Source organism: Apus apus, chromosome 2 (assembly GCF_020740795.1).
Source record: "Apus apus isolate bApuApu2 chromosome 2, bApuApu2.pri.cur, whole genome shotgun sequence".
Lineage (NCBI taxonomy): Eukaryota > Metazoa > Chordata > Aves > Apodiformes > Apodidae > Apus > Apus apus.
The window spans coordinates 140,679,269-140,698,573 of record NC_067283.1 but is presented as its reverse complement, the minus strand read 5'-3'; the positions used below and the strand labels follow the sequence as shown (position 1 = coordinate 140,698,573).

General features: G+C 37.9%; 1 pseudogene; it reads left to right on the top strand.

Moving 5' to 3' along the window:
• Positions 1 to 12,454: 12,454 nt before the first annotated feature.
• On the top strand, positions 12,455 to 18,423 carry LOC127380818 (uncharacterized; annotated as a pseudogene).
• Positions 18,424 to 19,305: the final 882 nt, after the last annotated feature.

Sequence of the window (19,305 nt, the reverse complement as noted above, 5' to 3'; positions counted from 1 at the left end):
AGAATTCCTTCCTAATGTCTAGCCTAAATCCCCCCCTCTTCAAGTTTTAATCTATTATCCTTTGTCCTCTCACTACAGGTCCTTGTAAAAAGTCCCTGTCCAGCTTTCTTTTAGGCCCCATCAGATACTGTTAGGCCACTGTGAGGTCTCCCCAGAGCCTTCTCTTCTGCAGGCTGAACAACCCCAACTCTCTCATCCTGTCCTTGTAGGAGAGGTGCTCCTACAAGGAGCTGCCACAAAAATGTTCCTTCTGTCTTTTTTTCTCCACATTATCCATCCATCAGCTCTCAACTTCGGAGTTAGTTGTTCCCTCAAACTTTTGGGAGGAAAATTTTAGGACTTTTTTGTATAAATTGGGACTGTTTTAGTATCAGTTGGAACTTTTTCCAACCAATTGGCTGATTATGTTTCCCTTATGAAGGCAAATATGAAAAAATCAAATTAGAATTCCTTAAAAAAGATGTCATTTACATCTTTCACATCTTACAGTACAGTAGAACTAAGTTCAGTATTGTGTTAGAATAAGGCAGAGCATGAATCTAGAGCTGAATTCAGATATTAGTTCCGTTCTTTAAATGTTTTAATTCAAAGTATCAAAAATTGGGTCCCAACATCTGATGAATAGTAATTTCTTCATTGGGAAGTAGTAAATTAAGAATAAATCTTCCTTCTTCTTGTAGATTTTTGAAAGAAATGGATAAACCTTTTTGTGTATTAAGCATTGAAAAATCAGAATAATCACTTGAAAGTTCTAGTCAAATAATTGATCAGTATTTTCTTTTATTGTTTGAAAAAAATAATGAGTTGTATTCAAAATCTTGTTTCATGTCTAGACATGAAAAAAACACATGCTATTAGAGAAGCCAAGAATTTATTCTTAATCAATTAAAATAATTCTAACAGCCTAATAAAAATGCAACAGGAGAGCATCACAGGAAATCATTAGAGTCAAAAGCTGTCTGTGGCAGTTAGATTCTAGCACTGGGGGTCCTCTAGGTTAGTTTATGAGCCCTTTTGTTCAGTGATCCCAAATAATTCAGGTATTCTATACCCTTAGTTACCTTTAAAACTGATTTTGTGTTGCACACTGCCAGGTGTGATTTCAGTTTGTGATTGATGTCTGCAGACTAGGACTTTTTAGCCCTGTAGTCCAGTAAATACAGGATTATCAATCTTAGTAACAGATTATGTACTGATTTTGTGGGGCCTCAGGGCCAAGGCTTGCAAAGTTTGATTTGTCTGAATTTGTTTCATCCTGCCTGGAAATTTGTTTTTATTTTATTTGGCTGTAACAGCAACTTTTTCAACAGGTCTATGACCAATGTGTTTTACCTTTATTCATGTTTACATAGTGTAGCTGTAGTTTCTATACAGACAGAAGTACAAACCTAAGATGGTAAGAGGTTCCAGAGCTCAGAGCTATAAACAGCTCAGAGAAATGCAAACATGAGAGCTGGTTTTAGGGTTTGCCTTTAAGAAGAACAAAAAATATACATAAAATTAACCATTTGTATAATAATACGAAGATACAAGAGTTCCTAGCTCATAGTGGGATCTGAGTGATACTCTTCACTACTATTCTAGTGAAAAGACATCTAGTTCTTTAGTTCTTTTAGTTATAAATAATTTCATATCTACTCAGATGACCTTCACAGCCTTTCCTAGATTAATTTTCAAAAATCAATACAAAGAGCCAACTGTAGGTCCAAATACTGAGATACCACTAAAAGGATTCAAGTTGTTGTCAATGAATATTAAAGACTCAGGTCTGACATCATCAAGACTTACGCCAGCTTTTTATCAGCTGAGGGTCTGACCATGAACTGTAAAGCAACACAGAATCAGATTCAGCCTATCTATATACTTGCATGTAAGTATTAAATACTAGATCTACGAATTAAGCAAATAGAATAGCACAATCAAGGGAAAATTAAGAGTAGTCCTCTTTGTCCCAGATTCAAAAATTTTCTTGCTTAATTGCCCCAACCCAGGTGCAGAACTTTGCACTTGACCTTGTTGAACTTCATGCAGTTTTCACGAGCCCACTTCTCAAGCCTGTAAAGGTCTTCTGAATGGCTTTCCTTTCCTCCATTGTGTTTACCTCACCACACACTTTGGTGTCATCAGCAAACTGAGGGTGCACTCAATGTCACTGTCCATGTCACCGACAAAGACATTAAATAGCACCGGTTTGATTACCAACCCTTGGGGAGCACCACTCGTCACAGCTCTGGACATCGAGCTGCACTTTGGGTGCCACCATCCAGCCAGTTCCTTACCCAGTGAGTTGTCCATCCATCAAATCCATATCATTTCAGCTTTGATACCAGGATGTCATGTGGGACAATGTCAAAAGCTTTGCACAGGTCCAGGTAGCACGTTTCTTTATATTGAGCACTCCATTTTTTTATTTTTTTTTTGCTTGGCCACAATAATAATAATATACATTATTACAAATAAAATTTGTAAGAATAACATATAGATATTGTATCTTTTGATCTCTATAAATGTAAGAACTTATTTTTTGCAATGTAAGTGTATTTATAAAATGTCACCTCCTTTGGAGAAAGAAATGTTAGATTAAATATTAGGGAACAATATGGAAAGGGAAACACTGTGGTTTTTTTCAATATAATAATAAATTAAATTAGCTGTAATACAGAGGTATATTTCAATGGGTAACATGCTTAGATTCCAATATTCTTCTCTTAATATAACATCATAAACAAATTTGTCTGTGCTATACCATGCACTCAATTAATAATTTACAATGTATATTCAAGTTACGTCTGCCTTTTCACATAACTGGAATGTGCACAACACCTTAATTTTTTTTTTTTTTTTTTCTTGGACTTCTTTTGTACACAAAGCCATGTGTTCAATTTTCTTGTATTCCAGCTACAGAAATTACACTGAATATCCCAAACTCATAGCAAAGTTTGGGTGGAGGATTTTGAGGCTGCTTCTGCATTTTTGAGTTGATTTCTCGGTGACCTCAAGGTCATTATGTTCTGTTCCTATTAGAGCTGGTTATACCTCTGTCAGCACTGTACTAAAAAGTTGCAATCACCTTGTAACTATAAAGTCATTCACATTCCTGGTTTGCTTGATTAGAATAAGGAACCTTGAACCTCAGCCTCTCAAACCAATGTGGGAAACAGTAGGCATAATTTCAAATATTTCCCTTGTCCCATTCAGTTTATTAGTATATACCTAACTCACATAATCCAGCCATGTGTTACAACTGGTGAGCTATGGGTTTCTCTCCTTCATCTAGTGATTATGTTCTACTGGACAGGAAAATGAAAAGACCAAAAGAAGTCTGACAAAACAGTATCCAAAGGATCAAAGAAATCAAAAAGTATTTAATGAAATTATCTCTAATATTTTGTTAATGTGAAAATCATAGAATCATAGAATCATAGAATCAGAGGGGTTGGAAGGGACCTCGAAAGATCATCTAGTCCAACCCCCCTGCCAGAGCAGGGTCACCTACAGTACATCACACAGGAACGTGTCCAGGCGGGTCTTGAATGTCTCCAGAGAAGGAGACTCCACAACCTCTCTGGGCAGCCTGTTCCAGTGCTCTGTCACTCTCACAGGAAAAAAAAATTTTCTGATATTCACGTTAAACCTCCTATGCTCCAATTTGTATCCATTATTCCTTGTCCTATCACTGGTCATCACTGAAAAAATCTTAACTCCATCTTCTTGACACTCACCCTTTACGTATTTGTAAACATTGATGAGGTCACCCCTCAGTCTCCTTTTCTCCAAACTAAAGAGACCCAGCTCCCTCAGACTTTCCTCATAAGGGAGATGTTCCACTCCCTTAATCATCTTTGTGGCTCTGCGCTGGACTCTTTCCAGCAGTTCCCTGTCCTTCCTGAACTGAGGGGCCCAGAACTGGACACAATACTCCAGATGTGGCCCCACCAATGCAGAATAGAGGGGGAGGAGAACCTCTCTTGACCTACTAACCACACCCTTTCTAATACACCCCAGGATGCCATTGGCCTTCTTAGCCACAAGGACACACTGCTGGCTCATGGTCATCCTCCTGTCTACTAGGACCCCCAGGTCCCTTTCACCTACACTGCTCTCCAGCAGGTCAGCCCCCAACCTGTACTGGTACATGGCATTTTTCTTCCCCAAATGCAAAACTCTACACTTGCCCTTGTTGAACTTCATCAGGTTTTTCCCCGCCCAAGTCTCCAGCCTGTCTAAGTCCCTCTGAATGGCAGCACAGCCTTCTGGTGTGTCAGCCACTCCTCCCAGCTTGGTGTCATCAGCAAACTTGCTGAGACTACATTCTGTACCCTCATCCAGGTCGTTGATGAAGATGTTGAACAACACCGGTCCCAGTACCGACTCCTGAGGGACTCCACTAGTCACAGGCCTCCAACTAGATTCTGCCCCATTGACTACAACTCTCTGACTTCTTCCTTTCAACCAGTTCTTGATCCACCTCACTGCCTGATCATCAAACCCATACTTGATCAACTTATCTACAAGGATGCTGTGGGAGACGGTGTCAAATGCTTTACCGAAAGCAAGATCACATCTACCACTCTACCATCATCTATCCACCTACTAATTTCCTCATAGAAGGCTATAAGGTTAGTCAAACATGACTTACCCTTGGTAAAACCATGTTGACTGCTCTTGATGACCCCCATGTCCTTGATATGTCTAGAGATAGTGCCAAGGAGAAGTTGTTCCATCACCTTTCCAGGGATGGAGGTGAGGCTGACCTGTCTATAGTTACCCGGGTCCTCCTTCTTGCCCTTCTTGTAGACTGGAGTGACATTTGCTATCCTCCAGTCCTCAGGCACCTCTCCTGTTACCCATGACTTACCGAAGATGATGGAGAGTGGACTAGCAACGACCTCCGCCAGCTCCCTCAGCACCCTTGGATGCATTTCATCCGGACCCATCGATTTATGGATGTCCAGATTACGCAACTGATCCCTAACCCAATCCTCATCTACCTGGGCAAACTCCTCCTTTATCTTGACTTCTTCTGGGGCTATATGAAACTGGGGCTCATGGGGAAAGCCTGCAGGAGCAAAGACAGAGGCAAAGAAGGCATTCAACACCTCTGCCTTCTTTATATCCTCTGTCACCAGGGCACCCACCTCATTCAGCAGTGGGCCTATATTGCCTCTGGTATTAGTTTTGTTGGCTATGTATTTGAAAAAGCCCTTTCTATTATCCTTAACCTGGCTTGCAAGGTTAAGTTCCAAGGAGGCCTTAGCTTTCCTAGTTGCCTCCCTACATTCTCTGACAACAGTCCTATATTCCTCCCAAGTAACCAGCCCCTCCTTCCATGATCTATAGATTTTCCTTTTCCACTTGAGTTTGCCCAGCAGTTCCTTTTTTAACCACGCTGGTCTCCTAGCTCCCTTACTAGATTTTCTACCCATTGGGACACACTGATGCTGTGCTTGCAAGAAGTGGTCCTTGAATATTGTCCAGCTATCTTGAGCCCCTTTACCTTCTAGCACTCTGTCCCATGGGACTTCCCTTAACAATTGATTGAGGAGGCCGAAGTTTGCTCTGTGGAAGTCCAGGGTTCTGGTCCTGCTGGGTATTCTGTTCCTCCCACACAGGATCCTGAACTCCACTATCTCATGGTCACTGCAGCCAAGGCAAAATTATGGGAAGAATTAATCTACTTTTTTTTCCGTTGTTCTAAGGTTTTAATCTCCTTCACTGTCTCATGAGCTTCAAATTTTTCATTCTGAAATTAAAAATTTCTCTTAATTTATTTTACTCAAAAACTGTCTGCTTTGAAGAGTTTTTGTGTTGACAAACTTGTATTTTCTAATAAAATATGTTTCCTTATTATACCAATGTCTGCTTATGATATGTCTGCTTATGTCTACTATTTCTAATTCTAAATGCATGACTGCAAGCTTTTGCAAGCTTCTGCTTGAAATGTCTTCTTTATCAGGATGATGTTTTTGATCAGGGAGCATGGTCCTGAAGGAACAGATATGAAAGAAATAACCATCTTTTAACATTAAAAACACCAATAACTAGTATCTACTCTAAAACATTAATTGCTTGGAAAGCAGAAGAGATTTTAGGGAAAACAACAACAACATCAAAAGGCAAATAAAAGCTGAATTTAAAATATTTTCTTATAAATAGTGTGACAATTATTCTTAGAACCCTGGGATAACAGTCTTCATCATTTAAAGACAATCTTATAGGAGTATGTGCTAGAATGCTGTGTGCAAATAGCTTAAATTCAGATAATCTGTGTAACATGAATTCCCCATTCCAATGAAGCTGTTTTCAACAGTTTTAGAAAAATTGAAATATTTACTTTTGCAAAGAACCTAACAGTAAATGTTATTCCGATTTCAGCAGAAGTTTCATGGATTTAATATTTTAGGATTATGTCCTAAAAGCCAGATTAAATATTGAATAACTTTTACATATTCGAGTGGCTTTTTTTCAGGCTAATGTCTTTACAAAACTATATTTAATGCTGAGCAGCTCTTTTCACAGTGGTCTGTAAAACAGATTGTTTCCTCTTCTAATTAGATTTTCATTTGCATGAAAATAGTATACTTGATTAGAAGCATTTACAGCTTATTCTTTACCACAGCCTTCTGTGAAATCATAATCATTTTCATAGCAATAATTTATGATATCACAAACAGAAGATTATTAATTCAAGTAGAGATAAGTTAAGATCCTGTTTTCATTCAAGGTTCTTGGCCATATGGAAAATAAGAAAATGGGTTATATAAAACTGCACAGCATCAGTAGAGGCTGCATCGAGAACACTGAAGACCAAAGTTTATCTGCAGAGCAGATGTCCTTACTTTTAATTTCTCACATACAGACATACAGCTAGCTGTTCTAGCCTTGATTTGGAAGACACACATCTGAGAGAGTTGTTGGTTTTCTATGTTCACCAAGAAACAGAAATACAGAGGCCAGTTATAGCAGAAGAATGACATAGCTTATTCTGAAAAAAAAATTGATGAATCACTGCATAATTTGAGAAAGGAAAATCTAATATAATAACTGGGAGAGAAATCAAAACTCTTCTATTTAGAAATTCTAATTTGCTACACTACAGGTGCATCTTAGCATTCTTTAGAGAATGCTTTGTTTATAAACAATATAAACATTTTATTTAATCTCTTTAAGAGATTCCTTCACACATTCATCAATCACCTTAAATGTAAATGGGATATTTATTTTTTAACAGCTTATATGAAATTCAACAAGGGCAAGTGTAGAGTCTTGCATCTGGGGAAGAACAACCCCATGTACAAGTACAGGTTGGGGGCTGACCTGCTGGAGAGCAGTGTAGGAGAAAGGGACCTGGGGGTCCTGGTGGACAGGAGGATGACCATGAGCCAGCAACGTGCCCTTGTGGCTAAGAAGGCCAATGGCATCCTGGGGTGTATTAGAAAGGGTGTGGTTAGTAGGTCAAGAGAGGTTCTCCTCCCCCTCTATTCTGCCTTGGTGAGGCTGCATCTGGAATATTGTGTCCAGTTCTGGGCCCCTCAGTTCAGGAAGGACAGGGAACTGCTTGAAAGAGTCCAGCGCAGAGCCACAAAGATAATTAAGGGTGTGGAACATCTCCCTTATGAGGAAAGGCTGAGGGAGCTGGGCCTCTTTAGATTGGAGGAGAGGAGACTGAGGGGCGATCTCATCCATGTTTACAAATACGTAAAGGGCGAGTATGAGAAGGATAGAGCCAGGCTTTTTTCAGTGATGTCCAGTGATAGAACAAGGGTCAATGGGTGCAAAGTGGAGCATAGGAGGTTCCACGTAAACATCAGAAAAGATTTCTTTCCTGTGAGAGTGACAGAGCACTGGAACAGGCTGCCCAGAGAGGCTGTGGAGTCTCCTTCACTGGACACATTCAGAACCCACCTGGACGCCTTCCTGTGTCATGTACGCTAGGTGATCCTGCTCTGGCAGGGGGTTGGACTAGATGGTCTTTCAAGATCCCTTCCAGTTTCTAAGATGCTGTGATTCTGTGATATGTTCAACCTGAATTTGTAGTCAACTGTTTGCAGTAATGTAAATCATTTCTATAGCTGGGAGTTTTGAACTAACTTAAAAATTTTGCAGTATTTAAAGATATATCCATTGTAATACTTGGATTCAGGAATTTTTACCCTTGTTTGATCAAACATTTTGATTCATTTGGTTTAACCTTGAGGTCATCTTGTAAGACAAAGGTGTTTCCAGAAGCTCGCAAGGAGTAGAGCGGTGGATTTAAATTAACTATGTTAGCAAAGGCCTCAAAGTCTATCATACTGCATCAAATGCATAACATTAGTATAATCCATGAATCATATAATGATCTTCACAAAAACAGATCCTGTAACTAATTAAAAAAGGACTTACACTCACTTGTACTTTTCATTTGTACTTCAATTTTAAAAACTACTTATTCCCATCAGAATTACAGTTCCATCACATTTCATAAAAGCCTTACTAACTATCGAGGGCCAAGCTGTAAAAGATATGATGTATGGAACATTTCCTGTTCATAGAAGCAATCAATTTACGGCAGCTTTATAAGCCACTGTTCATCAGGTGTGTTACAACAGACCACATGTGCATACTTAGCTCACCCTAACTAGTGAGGTAAAATGCATTAGTTTAAACTAATTTCATTAGGGTATAAATTTTTGAGGTTAAGATGACATGTAGTTCACAGCAGTGATACCACAGCTGTCTGCTATCTTGCTGGAAGACTGTAGCTCAGTCTGGATTGATCCAGATAAAGCTCTTAGACTATCAAGTTTGATTTATGTAAAAGGTCATTTTTATTGATCTCGGTGATTGAATACAATAAATAGTATCTTTCAAAGAACATCCAGTCCTTATTCAAAGAGTTAGAAAGATGAAGCTTTATAATTTTCTATTAATTTCATTGATTTAATTGCATCCTCCCTTTACCAAAAAAATGTGTCTTTTCTTTCTAATTCCATTAGCTTTTACAACTTCAAGCTATGATTCTTCCTATACCTTTCTCAGATAAAAAAGCCCAGTAAGTCACTGGAAGCTTCTGTACCTTAAGATTACAGAACTTTTAGTTTATTTAAATACTGCTTTGTGATACATGTAATTTCTGTAACTGGACCAGTCTCAGTAAAGGAAATCTCTATCAGAAATGTTTTTTAATTCATCCTTCAAATCTGCACTTGTGATACAAACCTCAGCTCTCTTCATCATCATTAAGTATTTTTGATATGTTAAAAAATGCTGGCTAAAACTATCAACCTGCTAGAGTATCATTCTAAACACAACTTTGTGGTACAACAGTGAAGACAGACATCAGTTAATTGTTCTGATATAGTTGTAACACACATTTTTTCAACAAATAAGGAACATAACCACATATTTTCCTTTTCTTCCTGTGCTCATTTTTTCTGTTTTTCTACTTTTGCAATTAACAGGATCTTGTTATATACTGCTTCAGAGGAGATTATTAATATAGCTACTGGTGAAAATGTATGGAACTATATCTTTCATTTTTTTTACCTGTTATACTTGATACACCCAATATGAGTTTTCAGATTCCAAAATAAGAAAAATAACAGCAGATATTAATCAGTCTAGGCACACTAATTAACGTGAAACTTTTCACATTGACAGATTTCTCTTAAAACATGATAATTTTCTAGCCTACTCTTATTTTGAGAATCTCACAATTAATCAGAATAAGCAGAATTTTATTCCTAAACTAGTAATATAAATGAAGAAGTCAGAATATGGACTTGTAAGAAATATTGCATTATTCCTGAATGAAGTGCCATGAATTTCCTCCAACATGAACAAGAACAGCTTTATTTCTTTGTGATAGTCCCTTGCCTAAAATACGATTTTCTGCTGTAAATTGAAGATCGTAGGAAGTCACATAGCACATACCAATATGATTCTAATCATAACCAAATTATGTGTGAGTTCAGAGAACTGCCTGTCTGTAACCAAAGACAAACTGCTGTTTTCCACTATGGAGGCAGTAGGAGAATTGCCTGTCTCCAGGCAGTTAAAAGTCTTGTTAAGTGAAAATTCTTAGTAAGTTTAAAAGTCTTGATTATTCTCCTGAGTTTATCATGACTGTGCCTCCTCTCAGGATGATAGCAATGGACTGAGTATGTATAAGCAACATATTATTTTTCTTTTTCTGTACAAAGTATAGTTACATTTGGCTTAATAAAAGTTTGTATACATAATAGAAGTGTAATTTGGCATATACTTATGAAAAAGCATGTTATGAGACATGAGAATTGTTCCTACAGCAAAAGAAAAAGTGTTCAACATGTAGGCAAATTTTTCTGCCTTTGCTGAGATACAGTGGAGTCTAACATTAATTGCTTCAAGATAAGTTCACTACTTCTCTAATTATGAAATGTATTTTTTCGTTGCCCTATACCCTGGAGAAAGACCAATAGAGAAAACTGTACCTTCAGAGTGCCATTTTAAGGACTTGTGAGCTTTCTAAGCTCTACTGAATATTTAAAATGTAGACTATTTTATACATTAGTTACTTGTATCCATGAGTTGCTTTATAATAAACAAAGTAAATTCTTTAGCAGAGTATCTAGTTTTGAAAACATATTGACATTTTTTAAAACATCCTTCCCTATACTTGTGCACCTTCAGCTTCTTTAGATGGTCATGAACCTGTTCTACTCCTACAGTGGTGGGTGCTTTGTTGTCCCAGTCTCTGCTTTCACCTGCTGCGGACTTTGTGATGAGGTTGGAACACTTGCCAGAGAAGACTGATGCAAAGAAGTCATTGAGAACCTCAGCCTTCTCAATATCCTGCATAGCCAGGTCTCATGTTTCCCTTCAGGAGGGAGTCTACATTTCCCTTGGTTGTCCTTTTGTCCTCAACATACCTATAGAAGCTTTTCTTATTGCTCTTTACATCCCTGGTGAGATTTAATTTCATCTGGGATTTGGTTGTCCCTACAACAGATATGAGGGTGGCTGAAGTCCCCCATGACTACCATGGCTTGAAAATGTGAAGCTGCTTCTATCTGTCTGTAGAATGCCTCATCTATACTGTCCTCCTGGTCAGGTGACATTTGACAGACCCCTACTGTGGTGTCACCTGTCCCTGCCTTCTCCTTAATCCTACCCCACAAGCTCTCAGTCGGCTTCTCACCCATCCCCTGGGAGAGCTCCATACACTCCATCTGGTCCTTGGCATAGAGGGCAACACTTCCACCCCATCTCCCCTGTCTGTCCTTCCTAAAGAAGGTTTATAACCCTCCATTGTGATGATCCAGTCATAGGAGCCATCCCACCAGGTCTGTGATGCCAATAAGATCATAGCCCTGCAGGCACACATGCCTCTCCAGCTCTTCCTGTTTGCTCCCCATGCCATGAGCATTTCATAGAATCATAAAATCCTAGGGGTTGGAAGGGACCTCAAAAGATCATCTAGTCCAACCCCCCTGCCAGAACAGGGTCATCTAGAGCACATCACACAGGAACGCATCCAGGTGGGTTTTGAATTTGCAGAGATGTTTTAGTTGGGCCTCCACTGAAAGCAACTGACTAGCTGGAGTGGCTGCGATTCCATTATGCCACACTCTGGGTGCTCCCCTGATGACCTGCAACCCTTCTATAGGCTCTGGGCATCTGTTACTGGTGCTGGCAACACACTGAAATTGATTGGCGTGGGATGAATGGAGGTTCCCTCCTCCACATCAGTTTAAAGCCCTCTTCACCAGTTTGGCTACCCTATGGCTGAGGATGCTCTTCCTCTTTTCTGACAGATGGGTCCTATCAGCCCCCAGCAGATCAGGTTTGTCAAAGCTGGTCCCATGATCCAGGCAGCTAAACCCCTGGCTGTAGCACCAGTTATGTAGCCACCTGATTTGCTAGATCCATTTGGCCCTGTCTATCCCCTTCCCTTTGACTGGCAGGATTGATGAAAATACTACTTGTGCTCCAGAGTTCTTACCTGCTGCTCCCAGGGCCCAGTAATCCTTTTTAATATGCTTAACACTGCTGATGGCTGCATCAGTAGTACCCACATGAAACACCAGGAGCAGGTAATAGTCAGTTGAGTGTATGAGGCTAGGGAGCCTCTCAGTAACAGCCCTGATGAGAGCACCTGGTAGACAGCACACCTCTTTAGAGAGCTGGTCTGGTCTGCAAACAGGTGCCTCTGTGTCTCTGAAAAGAGAATCACCCGTTACTAAAGATAAGTGTCACTACAGAAAGAATCTTATAAGCCACCATTTTATTTTCATTTTAATGTTTTTCAGCCATAGCATTGAATAAACCAATTTATTTTTTTAAAATCAATGTTAGCTCTTCTCCATACAAAGTCCTGTGGTATTCTCAAGAACTGTGAGAATATAGGTAATTGTGTCATATATAAAACACCTGGTCATCGTATATCTTTGCGTAAAATACTGTAATAGACCTCTAAAGATTCTTCAGAGAGATGGATGACCTGCAGGTAAGCATAAGCTATATGATATTGTAGGGATTTTTTTTTGTAATTTTTTTCAGAAATTGAGAGTTGTAGGTAGAAATTATTTCTGAAATTGAGCTTGGGAATTAATCAATAGTCAATCCCTAATGCCACTGAAATCAAATGACATTCATGATATACACTGGTTTCCTCTGAAAGCTAAGCACATACCTGAGTCCTCTTCAGTTGAAAAAGACTGCTCAGTAGAACACAAGTGATACTCAGCACATCACAGAATTAATCTTTTTGTAACACAAAGGGTATCTATAGTACTTGAGCATCACCAGTCATGTTAACTGAAAACAATTTACAGGTACTCTGACAAAGAGGTTCTGGGCGTTATGTAAGAGTTCTTGCTTTAGGTTTATACAAAACACATGCACCTAAGAAAAATGTTAATTAGGTGCAAGCACAGCAGAATCAATAGTACAATAAGCCCTGCAACAATATCAAGTTTTATGTTTGGAAGAAATTACTCAGCAATTAAAAATAAACTGAAATATCACCGATAAAATTTTCTAAACAAAATTTAAAAGCCAACTCAAATATTTTCTAGATTTTTGTGTATTTAGAGGTGCTGTGATTTGTTATTATTTCAAAATTTTATCAGTTGAGTGGGTCCTTGTAAAGAACCTTTTCCTAGGATTAGCAACTATAAGAACATGGTATTTGGTCCTTTTGCATTAAAACTTTACACTATATTGTTTGTATGATTTAATAACTTTACTTAAAAGTTTCAGTCAGCCATTTACACAGTCCTTACACACATAACAAATTGATTAGTCAAACTACACAGAGTTGAAGTAATAACAATGAACAGGGAATAATTCATCAATGGTATATGAAGCGTTAATTTGTTCATCTGAACTGTTCAGCAAAGAGAAGAAAGAAAAGATATTGACTGACATCAGGCTATTTAAGCAAACAATCTGCAAAAATAGATTACAAAGTTTCTTCTCTACAATTAACAATTGGTCCTGCTTTACTTTATAAACTTCTTCATAACAGAACAATTCAGCTTGAAAAAGAGGAAAATCTAAGCATATTGAAAGGCCTTTTCAGAGAGACTGTATATTGATCCAATTCACAGAACATGCTGCTAGCAAACAGATGGTCCAAAAGTAGCTGGTCCCATGCTTACATTTTTATGTCCTTAAAGCTACTGGACGTTACCAGCTGTGACCTTTAATTACAGTACTTCTGCCTGGAGTTTTGAAAAAGTAGTTATTTATTTAAAGGTTGTCCCTGCAAATATAATGTCTTGCATCAAACTTACTATGCATATAGATAATTTCCTCATGCAGTAAAAGGCCTCCTTTTAATTGAAAACTTATCGGCTAGTTTGAAAGTCCTTCAAACAAATAATAATTTATTATGTTATTATATATTATTTTTTATGCAGGTTGATCTATTAATTTCATAAACTAATTTGGCTAAGCAGGCCTTCAAGAAGGGAGGAAGAAGATAAATTTCCATTGAGCCTTCAATAGAGCTGTTGAATTAAACATGTTCCAGCACTAAAACGGTAGACAATGTAGTGGTCAAAGAGAGATCCACATTCAAGGAGTTTCTTGGTTCTCCAGAAAGAAAAGTGAATCTTCATGCTGAGTGTTTATGAAGTGGATGTGTCTTTTTACAAGAATACATGTATGCATATCCTCGTGTACAATTTAGTGTATCTCATCTAAAACAACCCTTGAGCTACATTAATTACAGATGCAAGAAGAAAAATGAGCAATCAGTTGATGAGTTTCACATGTGTAATGTGTGCAAGGAAATAAGATATATCTGTTTCATCTAAAGTCAGAAAATACTTATTTTGGTGAAATTTGTATAATAGTCACTAACTTTTGAAAAAAACAAGAGGTTTTCTAAAGTAGACTTCGACTAAGCAAACCTTAACAAAAATAAATGTCCATTTGATAAAAAGTCATCTTATTAGTAGTTCTATTATTTATATCTGATAACATTAAAGAACATAATCTATGCTTTCCTCACAATTATTCTGTTATGCTTCAGCTAATTCTATTATTAGCCCAGAGTATAACTTCATTAGGTATCCATCTAGAAGTATTTCCATGTAAAACATATTGATCCATCAAAGATGTACTCCTGGAAAACACAGAGTTGACGGAGATGGTAATTTTCAATATGCTGATTAATATTTTCTTTCCTCTAATTTTGTCAATCTCTGCATTTGCACTCTACAGATAAAGGAAACAGGTCAGTTAGTAACTGATCTGAGTCAGAAAAATAAATCAGTGGATGTCAGAAATATTCAAAAGGCATCTTCAAACTATTTTAAAGGATCATTTTATATTACAGATTTTTTATGAGTGATTTGTATGTTTAAGCTGAGCAACAAAAATCCATTATCTTTGCAACAGGAAGTCTTTGAGCTCCTAGCTGAAATTTCTCATTGAAGAAAGATTTTGCAGTTAAAGAACTTGGGAACTTATATGTGACACCTTCTTAAACATTTTCCAAAGATGAAAGTATGGACTTTGCAGCATCTGCTTCTGTGAAAAAAAAAAATCACAGGACAAATATATTGAATCAAAGAAACATGTTGGCTGCTCAACAAAAATCTTCTAAATCTCCTGCGTTTGGCAAGCCACAAAGTGTTAATGAAGATGCAGATGAAGTTTTACATGAGAAATACAATTCTTGAGTCTTCAAATAAAACCTGAAAGACTGTAAGCATAATTGAACATAACAATATTGCCTAGTAGTTCAGAATTGATGAAGTACTTACCAGCATCTGGACCTGAAATCACTTCACTTCATGTGCATACCATGGGGCAAATCCATCTTGAAAAGTAAAGTGAATGTGAAGATATTTTCCCTTCTAAGCAATATTTCTTATATTTTCTTTTTTTGTGTGTGTTTTTGTTGTTTTTGGTTTTTTGTGGTCTAAGTTTTCATGTTCCAATTTTACTTTCTTTTGGCTTCATTTTTCTTTGATCCCATTAACTAATTCTAAAGAATTCTAAGAAATCCCTATCTCCTTATTGAACTTTGTTAAACTAAGTAAGCATTTATCAGCCTACAACCTGATTACTTTCTGAGTTTCCTGCACCCATTTCTTTGGTTTATTTTCTCTAATTGTACAACAAATTTTTGAAGGGAAAAAAAAAAAAAAAGGTGTTTTTTCACCACACTGTTTTACAACAAATAATATTTGTATGATTTTGATGAAGTCTTTAGGTCCAAGATAAATAATACAATTCACAATAGTGGAAAGATCTTAAAATAATAACCTTCAATATCAGTTATGCATTTTCCTCTGCTTTCAGTTTATGAGGTTCATATACTGTGTCAAGAAAAATTTACGCTATATTCTGCAAGACAGAGTTATTTCATTTACTTCTATGAGTAAGATGATGGCAAAGTAAAATACTTCAGTCATAAGAATAGCTGCTGATAAAGAAGCCATTGCTCTGTATTTTAGATGGCCTGCTATGCCTTGTATTCATTCCTGTTGTAGGGTGCAAAAATGAAGTAGGTACAAATAAATAATAAAAAAATAAAACCCTTGGACTTAAATATTATTATGAATTATTGAATAGATTGAATAAATGCCTTATCTCAAGGATATGTATATCTACACCTAGGTATTTATATATGTACATACATAGAAAAATTAATAGGTCGACATATACCTACACATCTCCTTATGGTAGCAGTGTTTTTGCTTTTTCAACTGTAAACTTATGCAGGTATATTTCCTTGAATGTAGGTAACTAGCTGTTTAACCTAATTAAAAAGCCCACACTACTATTTTGAAGACTTCTGACTGGAATTCTGGTTCCATTCAAGCAATAACACAGGTCTGTTTAGTGAGTGATATTTTTTGGAAAGGAATGAGGATGGTTCTTCCGTAGGGTATTTATTGATGAAAAGAGCTCTGAAATGCCTAGTTACAGTTATCACTTTAGCATCAGCATGTAGACTTCATCCCACATAGATAAAAAGAACAAAAAATATTAATTTACTTATGTGGTACTCTGGGATGCTTTGCAAGTTTTTTCAACATTGCTCCATTTCTGCATAGAAATTCACAAATTTCATTAGATTGTTGCTGTCAATAAAATCCCACTAAAAATCTCAGCTATTGCAAAGGACAGATATTTTACCTTTAGCTCAGTAATATTTTACCTTTAACTGCTCCTAATTGCTCCAAAGTTAGGTCTCAGCAACGAACATGTCTTTATCCTGTTACACTGTTCCCTAGTTTAATCTTACAAAGATATTAATACAATTCCTATGATCCGTGGATTCAAAAATTGTTTCTTAATGTCTACAAAAGCTCACACTCAGCTGACATTCATTACCTGAGCTAATATAATGTTTATTTTTTTATTACAAATCCATGGAACCACCTGCTCTGGAAACTACTAGATTTGTCTGGATTCTCAGTCATTAATTCTGTAAAAGGATCATACCAAATTATATTCAAGAAACAGAGCAAGCAGGTATCAGGGAATGTACATTTAAAAAAAGATCTGTTGAACTCAATTTCTACCACAAAGGTATGTCCTTCTAAAACACATTTGTCAATGCGAAATTAGTAATGTTACACAGAGCTACCATTCTACTTAAAATAGTAATTGAATCCTGAACTTAGCCTCTTGAGCAAATTCAGTCAGGTTGTGTAACAGCAGATAAATTGGTAAAAAAAAAAAAAAAAAAAAAAATTGTAGTGAAAAAAATATTCTTGGACACATGCAGAAACAGGAAAACCTTTTCAGATAATGCTGTTACGTGAAAACTTAGGAGCTATTTAAGAATTAAAAAAATGCCTTACTGAAAACCTTGATTGGTGTCATGGTTTAACCCCAGCTGGCAGCTAAGTCCCACACAAGCCACTTGCTCACTTTCCACTGGCGAGATGGGGGAGAGCATTGGAAGGATACATTAAGCAGCAAGGATTTAAAATAAAACGTGCCAAGCACTGCAGATTAGAAATAAGTAACACAACATCAGGTGAAGTGCCAGGAGTTTCTGCTACAGTTAGGAAGTATCTGAGAAGGCAAATATCCCTGAGAGCATTAGTAGATCACAGGGTGACTATGAGCCATGAATGTGAGAAAGGCAAATGCATTCTTGTATGTCAGGCAGGATATTTCCATAGGAAGGACAAGCCCTGTGCAAAGCCCTGGTCATAATTCACCTGTATCACCATGGACATTTCTCATTCCTCATGTTCAAGAGGAGCTGCATGAGTTTCAATAACATCAAATGACAGGTCCTGCACATTGGCAACAACAACACCCGGCAGTGCTACAGGTTTAGGGAGGAGTGGCTGGAGAGCTGCCCAGCAGAGAGGGACCTGGGGGTGCTAACTGACAGTGTGCCCAGGTGGTCAAGAAGGTCAACAGCGTCCTGGCCTGCATCAGCAACAGTGTGACCAGCAAGACCAAGGAGGTGATCCTGCTCTTCTACTCGACCTTGGTGAGGCTGCACCTTTAGTACTGTGTTCAGTTCTGGGCCCCTCACTACAGGAAGGACATTGAGGAACTGAAGAGGGTGCAGAGAAGGGCAACTAGGACAATTAGAGGTCTGGAGAACAGGTCTTATGAGGAGAGGCGGAGGGAGCAGGGGCTGTTCAGCCTGGAAAAGAGGAGGCTGAGGGGAGACCTCATTGTTCTCTACAACTACCTGAGAGGAGACTGTAGTGAGTTGGGTGTTGGGCTCTTCTCCCTAGTGACCAGTGATAGAACAAGAGGAAATGGGGTCAAGTTGCATCAGGGGAGGTTCAGATTGGATATTAGGAAAAATTTATTCACAGAAAGAGTGGTGAGGCATTGGAACAGGCTGTCCAGGGAGGTGGTAGAGGCACAGCCCCTGGAGGTATGAAAAGAAAATGGGTAGACACAGTGTTGCGGGAGATGGTTTGGTGGTCACAGGGGTGTAGGGCTGACAGTTGGACTTTATGACTTTGAAGGTCTTTTCCAACCTTAATGATTCTATTCTAAGAATGACAAATTCCACCTGCCATGAAGGCAAACTAAGACTAAGCAGTTGATTAGGGGCATGGAGGACCTACAGAAGAAGATGATAACTAGAAGAAGCAAAATAAAAGCTGAGAGGGGTTTTAGGTATCAAGGTATTAAGGGTGAAGGTCAGAGGAGAGCTATTAATGTGCAAGGACAAATATGATAAAGAACACAAAACAATTAGGACTTCTTTCCAAGAAGAAGACTTCACCATAAATAGTACACTCTCAATGTGTCCACAAAGTTCATGCAGATGGAAAAAAGCCTCTTTCTTTCTCCTCTGGCATCACTACAACCAAATTAATACAAATGGTATAAATCTCCCTATTTACAGAATGTGATGGTACATACCAATTTTGGTACTAATGTATAAAATTACAACAGTATCTTTCTTACTCTTCCAGTACTTAAATACTATACCCTAAAGGAAAAAGAGATTTACCAAGGGTTTAGATCTTCCCAGAAAGTAAGTGTTACAGGCTGTTCAGGAAGAAAAGGCAGACAAGGTGAAGGAGTTGCATTATATGTAAGTGAGAGGTTGCCTGTACAGCCCTTGCCTTTGGGGATGACGTGACTGAGAGCTGCTGAGTAAGGATGAGGGGATAGAAAACAAAGGAGATGTTGTAGTAGGTGTCTACTATTTGGCATCAAGATGATAGCATAGTTCTTCTATAGGCAATTAGGAGAAATGAAATCTCTGGATCAGTAGCTCTTGTCCTTATGCGAAATTTCAACTTCCCAGACATCAGCTGTAAGCAAGTCTGGGAAAGTCCTGAAGTTTGTTGAAGATAATATCTTGTTCCAAGTACACAGAGCGTCCAA